The sequence below is a fragment of the Stegodyphus dumicola genome, chromosome 11 (genome assembly GCF_044657685.1).
Source record: "Stegodyphus dumicola isolate Sdum_Otavi_A_Nest chromosome 11, ASM4465768v1".
Taxonomy (NCBI): Eukaryota; Metazoa; Arthropoda; class Arachnida; order Araneae; family Eresidae; genus Stegodyphus; species Stegodyphus dumicola.
The window spans coordinates 52,803,674-52,812,437 of NC_140778.1; positions in this window are offsets into that span (position 1 = coordinate 52,803,674).

The following is an 8,764-nucleotide window of genomic DNA, read 5'->3' on the forward strand; positions in this document are numbered from 1 at the left end:
GACATCTTGGTTGAAAGAAACGATCGCTTGATGAGGTGGTAAATGCGGAATAAATGTCGCACAATGACACGCCAAAAAAATTTTTAAGTTGGAGATTTGCTTTAGCGTCTTCAAATCCTCCCCGTTCGAAATCCGTTGAGTTGGAAAAACATATAATAGCGACATGGCTCCCAATGGAAAAGAAATGATCTCGCCCAGTACTCTCGCCTTTTTATATATATAGACACACACAGACACATATAGAGGCTCTATGACGTCCGTTTTATTTGTTTTTTTTGTTTCTCTCTCTCTTCTTTCCAAGAAATCTTATCTCCATGACCTCTTTTTCTTTTCTTAAAAAGATGAATGTGTGTGGGAATGAGGAAGTGAAAGTAATAATTTAATAAACAAAAAATTATCCAACCATGACCTTCTTTTTTTTTTCAAAGTCACCCTTTCCAATCCAAGGACGTCCAGAGATAGAGGAAGCAGGGGGAGAGGAGGAGGAGGGAAGGGAAGGTCACACTCTCTTTCTCTCTAAAAATAAAAGGGGAGAGCCCCAAAGTCGTATTTTTGTCCAAGTGGATCATGAGGAGGCATCCCCAGCTCACTACATGTATTCCTTTCAAATATAAATATGTTGATCTTTCCTTTTATATCATCCAAGGAGTCGTTTACCTGAAAGCCTCTGATTTTTCAAAATGTGCGGGTTATCATACCGTGGGGAGTTATCAAAAGATGCGGGACGAATTTTTATCCGACGAAAACGTGTTGATGGCTCGTGACATTCCACCTTTGGATGCACAAATTTTGTTAATGAAACGAGCCAAATATTTTTACACGTCCCACTTTCTAACCGTCTCGCAAATGAATAGGATTATGGATCGTCTTGAGAAGACAAAAGGGATTCTCGTTCATTTTAGTGAATGGTTGCACAAATGTTTGCACGAACCTCTCTCGATCGAGAAGACTGGGAAGAATACCTATTATATTCTTCTCGAGGACTCTCCTCCTTCGTCTCATCTTAAAGAGGCCACGACTTTTGAAAAAATCCTCGAGCAAGAAAAAATAGAATGGTGGAACAACTACCCCATCCCTCTCCCCGAGCATCAAGAGGAGCCTGTTCAGAAGAAAAAGAAAAAACCTTTCCAAAAGCCTATCCTCATCCTCCTCGATAATGATGGGGATGAGGAGAAGCCTGTTCAGATTCCTCTCCGTTTGTCAAAACCCGTCGAGGATGAAAAACCTCTCCCTTCCTCAAAACCCCTTGAGGAAGAGAGACCCCTCGAGAAGGAGAAATCTCTCCCATTGTCAAACCTCCTCGAAGATGAAAAACCTCTCCCTTTCTCAAGACCCCTCGAGAAGGAGGGACCTCTTCCTTTATCAAACCCCCTCGAAGATGAAAAACCTCTCCATTTATCAAGACCCCTCGAAAATGAGGGACCTCTCGATTTGTCAAAACCCCTCGAGGATAAGGGAACCAAAACTTCTCTCTCTTTCGAAGAGGAGGGACCTCTCGATTTGTCAAAACCCCTCGAGGATAAGGGAACCAAAACTTCTCTCTCTTTCAAAGAGGAGGGACCTCTCAATTTGTCAAGACCCCTCGAGAATAAGGGAACCAAAACTTCTCTCTCTTTCGAAGAGGAGGGACCTATCAATTTGTCAAGACGCCTCGAGGATAAGGGAACCAAAACTTCTCTCTCTTTCGAAGAGGAGGGACCTCTCAATTTGTCAAGACCCCTCGAGGATAAGGGAACCAAAACTTCTCTCTCTTTCGAAGAGGAGGGACCTCTCAATTTGTCAAGACCCCTCGAGAATAAGGGAACCGAAAATCCTCTCCCTTTCTCAAGACTTCTCGAGGAGGAGGAGAGACCGCTCCATGTCTCAAGACAGGACCCCCCTCTATCTCTTGAGGATCCGAGGGAAACGATTCCTATTGAAATACCATCTATCGACGATCCCCAGAAAAGGTCTTCGGAGGAGATTAGACTTCCATGTAGAAAACGAATCTGCCACAATCATAATAATAATAATAATAATAATAATAATAATAATAATAATAATATACCCCCTTCTCAACAACAGAATCCTACAACATTTGCAGATAAATGCATTCAAACCAATCCCTTTATAGTAACCCTTTTGATTGGAGAACCCGTGCATTAGCCTCGAAAAAAAAATGAGATTGTAGACTGTTTCTATGACCAGAATGTTAAGCCAATAGATAGGTCTAGCTCAGAATTTTTCTTTTTAAAAGAAAATAAATAAATAATCCAAAGACTATTCGTAAATATAAATGGTAAAGTCTTGAGTCGGCTGGAAAAAAAATTTCAGAGCTGAGAAAAATTCTACAACTCAAAAAAAAACTTTTTGTTAATTTTTATCATGTCTTAGACATGATAAAAATTAACGACCCCCTTCCCTTTTCGTCTGGGAATGTTGTCTCACTCTTTTGAAAAACAAATCGTGATTCATTCATGGAATGATTGCCATTAGCGAAAGGATGAGTCATGGTCTATTTTTAGAAAGGGTGAGACATCCTTCCCAGACAAAAAGGGAGGGTCATTAATTTTTATCATGTCTAAAGACATGATAAAAATTAACCAAAAGTTTTTTTTTTTTTTTAATTTCAGCTCTGAGAAATTTTTTTTCTCCCAGCCGATTCGAGACTTTACCATTTTTTTTAAGAATGATTTCTCCCTGATCTATTATTTCAAAATTCCAAGTTTCGCTTCAGAACGATCTATGCTGTTGAAGAAGTAACGTGATATATGTATTTTTTTTAATGAGTTCTGTCAAGATTGAATTGTGCAGGATCGACCTTGCGAATTTCTTCTCTGTGTCTTTAAATAATAATGATACCGAACCGCTTTTTGTAGAGCGCAATGGAAAAAACCTTTTGTATGGTTAGGACAATTCATGTGTTCGATCCCATTGTATTTGAGAATCTCTTGCGTCGATCCCGAAATGCAATAAATGGATCTTTGCAACCATTTTTCTAAAAACTGCCGTTTCATTTCTCCTCGCACCCAAATCATGGAAAAGGGTTCCGTCAACTTCTTTAACACCCATGGAAAATAACTGTACGGAATTTCTCCTTCGTACCACGACAAGCCGTGATAATAATCACTCGCCCACACAGCGGTTCGTTTTTCTTTCTCGGTGAGCATTTGCCATGGAAACGGGGGTTTAAAAACAAATACCCCTCGAGAAGTACCGTCCAATGTGACGTAAGCCAATTCTTTCACAATAAAGGCTCCTTGAGAATCGTAGAAACCTTCAAAGTCGAGCACGAGTTCCATGTTTTTTATTTCTTTTTCTTTCTAAGGTGACCTTTATTATTATTATGATGGATGTGTATTGAGATACGCACCATATTATTCAAAAAACAAATATATATATATACGAATGTGACCTTTCCCAGAATTCATACGACCTGTTACGTGCAACCTTCTCTCTCTCTCTCTCTATAAAAGAGGAGACGGCGAGAGAACGCTATCCATTTTTTCCTTCAGGACACACAGCGAGAGAGAGAGAATTTTGTTTTCTTATTTTCCTCAATTGAAGAAGATGGACATTTTGAGTGCCAAACCTCTCAAAGATTCCTACATTGTTCTGGACATGGAATACTTTCACTGTTATGATGCAAAGACGGGAGATATATGTTTCATTTTGAAAGAACTGGGCTACATCACTTGTGATTTAACCTTATGCGGATCCATGATTTTTCTCCCTCCTGTCCATTACGATGACTTATCGTCCCGCAATCAAGCTGTGGTCAACCAGACTACAAATAACCGACACGGCCTGCAATGGACCGAGGGTCGTCTTTCCTACGAGCATCTTCCTACGATCCTGAAAATGCTGACCGAAAATGTGGAGGTGATCTACGTCAATGGATACGATAAAGCCGAATTTTTCAGCAAGCTCTGTCAGCGATCCGTTTATGAGTTTTACATCCCAGGGAAAACCGAGTGGCGGAACAAGTCGAAATGCACGCGACACCAATATTTCCAAAAGATGATTCATTGTGCCGAGAACAAGGTGAGAAATTTTCGATACCATTTGATGGAGGGTAGTTACGTTTTCCGGAAATTACATTGTTACCCCTCCGAAAGCAAAGCTGTCGAAGACGAAGAGGAGGCGGAAGAATCTCCCCAGGAGAACTCGTGCGACGATGAGGAGGAGGAGGATGAACTTTCTAATAATAATAATAATAAATGTCTAAGTTGGGATGCTTTAGAGACCCAAGAATATTGGTCTCAACCCTTATCTCACCTAGACCTGAAAGAGGATCCTCAAGTGTACTCTTTGTGGTCCTCTTCTAAAATTTGGTCTTGGAGAGAACGCTTGAATGTTCATGAATGAAATGGTATGTAAATCCCTAGAGAAAAAAAATAAAAAAAGTTCCTTTTTTTTGTAATATGTTGATTTCTTTCCATTCCCATTTCTTTTCCATAACTCCAGCCCAATCGACGAGAAGAAGACGAATTTTCCAAGTTACACAAGACGAATCTTCCAAGTTACACAAGACGTAGAAAGATTTCACAAGGATTTATAAATCACACGCTCCCACATGATATATGTATAGAGAGAAAAAGACCCTCTGTTCTCTAGCCAATACGTCAAGACTTCCCTAAACTAAGAGAGATCATGAGTACCGAGGAAACCTTAGCAGAGCAAGTGGAAAGACTTTCAAAGAGATTAGAAGAGTTAAGACGGGATAGATTTACAGTTCCGCCGACTAAAGAGGAAATTATCATCGATTTCAACAAACCGCTGTACTTTCATCCCCTACCCCAAAGAATGAGACGAGTGGACTCGCCGTTGAACAGTTCCAATGAGAAACAAAATGTCACTTATTTGAATAGTCAATTTCAACACATGAATATTTCATAAGTATTTTTTTGTTTTTTTCCCTAAAGCGTAGGGAGATCGGATCAGTAGTTTTTCCCTTTTCATCGTCGAAAAAGTTTGGGAGGAAAAATCTTTCTCAGCTCTCTCAGAAAAATTTTTCAGCCTTTAAAAAAAAAAAAAAAAAAAAAAAAATTTTTTGTTAATTTTTATCATGTCTTAGACATGATAAAAATTAACTCTACCCCCCTTTTGTCTGGGAATGTTGTCTCACACTTTCTAAAAATAGACCATCACTCCTCCTTTCCTAAAGAATAGAATTCCAAGAATGGGATCTGGTCTATTTTTAGAAACGGTGAGACCTTATTACCAGACAAAAGGCGGGTAGAGTTAATTTTTATCATGTCTAAAGTTCAGGGTCCATCCATCTTCTTATGTGAAACGGTGACCCTGACAAGATCGAGATAAACAAGTCCTGTGAGTTGTTTTGTAATCTTGACGCGATCCAAGAAAGACTTTTTATTTTTTTGAAATAGGCGGGGGCTGGGAGAGAAAATGTTCTCACGATCCTCAGATATCTTTTCATAAATAAATTTTTTATCAAAGTGTTTCTTTCATCCCGATCCTTTTAAGAGGTTGGAATGACCCTGACATTTAGATGGGGTCGCGATCCCGACAGATGTCGCGCGAGTATAAAAGTGTGTATCCTCCGCGAGATTTCTTCAGAGAACAGAAGAATACGTGAACTGAGCTGGTAAGTCCCTTTGGTCCTATGAAGATGGTTTAATCATAACTTCATTTAAAAAGACCTTTGAAACTTTGAAACTTCTTAACCCTTTGAAAAGAAAAATGTCTCTTTCAAGACGACGACTCTAAAACGTTTTATTGTTTTTTTCCCCTTTCTAGATCTTGCCTGTTATACATATATACCTTTTCGATTCTCTTTTTTGCTCCTGTTTGTGGGAGACATCACCGTATTCATCGCCATGGCGTGTTCAGAAAACTTTATCGTGCTCGATCTAGAGGGTTTCCAGTCCTACAACCACAAGAAGGGTGAATTTACCTACGTTTTAAAAGAATTGGGCTATGCGACAAAAGATTTTTTGACCGTGGGATCGTTGACGTTTGCTCCTCCTCACCCCTTCCACCAACTGAATGAAAAAAACCAAAAGACGAATGCCTGGCTGACGAGAAACCGGCACGGACTTCGTTGGAACGAGGGTCATATTCCCTACAACCATTTAGGACGCATTCTCCAATCGCTCACTCACAGCTTCTCCACGATTTATGTGGTGGGATGCCAGAAAGCTAAATTCTTTGCTAAAGCCTTGGATTATCAAAAACCCGTGACGGAAATTTATGTGCCAGATGGAATCATTTGGAAGTATCGGGAAAAATGTGCCCGACATCATCAAAGGAGGAAATATTTCCATTGTGCCGAAAACAAAGTGCGCAACTATCGATGGCATATTACGGAAGGAGATTTTCATATCAATCACGTCTATCCAGACAGAACGGAGAATGAGGAGAGGATTCAGGAGGAAGCAGACAATCCTCTGCAAGCTTTTGATAAGGCCTACGATCAGTTAGAGAAGGATCCGTCCCCAAAAGCGTACGATAACCTCATCCAGAAATGGGATAATCTGTCCTGTTTCCAAGTGATGGAACATCCGGATGAGCATACGCCTTTAAACTTGATGGGCTCTTCTACTTCTTCTTCTTTGTCGTCAACTTCCTCCAATAACTCGAGGAAGACGGAGGGTTGGGGAGACATACCTGAAAATATTCCCCATTACGATCCAGCAGCCTGTTGGGACGAACCTTCCAAAGAATCTCATGAGACCCCCAAAATATCTTCAGAGGATCCAAAGACAAAATCCACTGAGTGTTGGGACAATGAACGGACGACTCATGCTCCAAAATCCACTAAGACTATGTCCACTGAGTGTTGGGACAATGAACAGACGACTCATGCTCCAAAATCTACTGAGACTATGTCCACTGAATGTTGGGACAATGAACGGACGACCCATGCTCCAAAATCTACTGAGACTATGTCCACTGAATGTTGGGACGATGAAACCGAAAAGACGACAGAGAATTGGGATGACCGTTCTCAAAAGTATTTGAATTGATATATACATAAACTCAGGAGAAAAAAAAATAAAGAAAATATTTTTTAGAAATAAGTAGGGAAAGGTGCTCCGCTTTCCCTATATTTATGGAAGTGGACTGAGAAGAGAGAGAGACGAATCAGGAGACCAAAAAAAATGGGTCTTGGAAGGAATGAGTGCAAATGCATTCTATTCCTTCCGAGACCCATTTTTTTGGGTCCGTCTCTCATCCAATCTTGGAAAAGAACTTTGTCCTATTTTTCTAGGTCCATTAAAAAAGAAATGAATCTATCCATAAATTTTCTTAAAAGAAAAAAAAAAAAACAAAAAGATCCATTACCTCTTGACGGTCCAAAGTCGAGAATCTTGGAAAACGTCATCCACTCTCAATCCAGTCAAGCTTCTCTGTAGAAAATCTAGTAGGTGCATCTGCATTCTTGAACACCCGGCAGTTATTATTGGACGCGAAACGTCGAATGCTGAAATAGTTAACAGTGATCCCATTCTTAAAGAAACGGGGATGTTTTATTCATCCAGTCGAGTGCGGAAAAATTTCTGAGAGCCGGAAAAAAATTTCTCTGGCTGAAAAAAAAAAAAAAAAAAAAAAATACCCCCCTTTTGGTCTGAAAATTGATGTCTTCAATTTTTCAAAAATTGAAGACATCAATTTTCAAATTTTCAGACTAAAAAGGGGGGTAATTTATTTTTCAGAAACTTTTCCCAGAAGACTCGATGTGAATAAAACTTTACTTTTTTTTTAAGAATGTTATTTAATGGATCGATTTCAACCTATCGAGTTTCGCTTGAGTTCCGGCCGTGCTGTGGGCCCACCTGGATACAAGTTTTCCCCTTTTGGAATAGAATAAAACATTACTGTTTTTTAAGAATGTTATTTAATGGATCGATTTCAACCTATCGAGTTTCGCTTGAGTTCCGGCCGTCCTGTGGGCCCACCTGGATACAAGTTTTCCCCTTTTGGAATAGAATTTCCGTCAAGTTAGTCTACTTTTCCTCTTTTTGCATTTTTCATGTCATTTCATTTGTATTACAATATACTAAAAACGGGCGTTCGAACTGATTTCTAGGCTATTTCTATACAAATGGAGCTCGATCCAAGAAAGAAATGATGTCTTTTTTTTTATTTTGTGGACTGCCAATTTGTATTGGAATATACTGAAAACGGGTGTTTGAGTCGGTTTTCAGTATATTTCAATACAAATAGAGCTCGATCCAAGAAAGAAATGATGTCTTTTTTTTCTTTTGTGGACTGCCAATTTGTATTGGAATATACTGAAAACGGGTGTTTGAGTCGGTTTTCACTATATTTCAATACAAATGGAGCTCGATCCAAGAAAGAAATGATGTCTTTTTTTTATTTTGTGGACTGCCAATTTGTATTGGAATATACTGAAAACGGGTGTTTGAGTCGGTTTTCAGTATATTTCAATACAAATAGAGCTCGATCCAAGAAAGAAATGATGTCTTTTTTTTATTTTGTGGACTGCCAATTTGTATTGGAATATACTGAAAACGGGTGTTTGAGTCGGTTTTCAGTATATTTCAATACAAATAGAGCTCGATCCAAGAAAGAAATGATGTCTTTTTTTTTTTTTTTTTTTTTTTTTGTGGATTGCCAATTTTGTATTGGAATATACTTGAAAACGGGTGTTCACGTTGGTTTTCAGTATATTACAATACAAGTAGAGCTCGATCCAAGAAAAAAATGATGTCTTTTTTTTATGTTGTGGACAGCCAATTTTGTATTGGAATATACTGAAAACGGGCGTTCACGTCGGTTTTCAGTATATTTCAATACA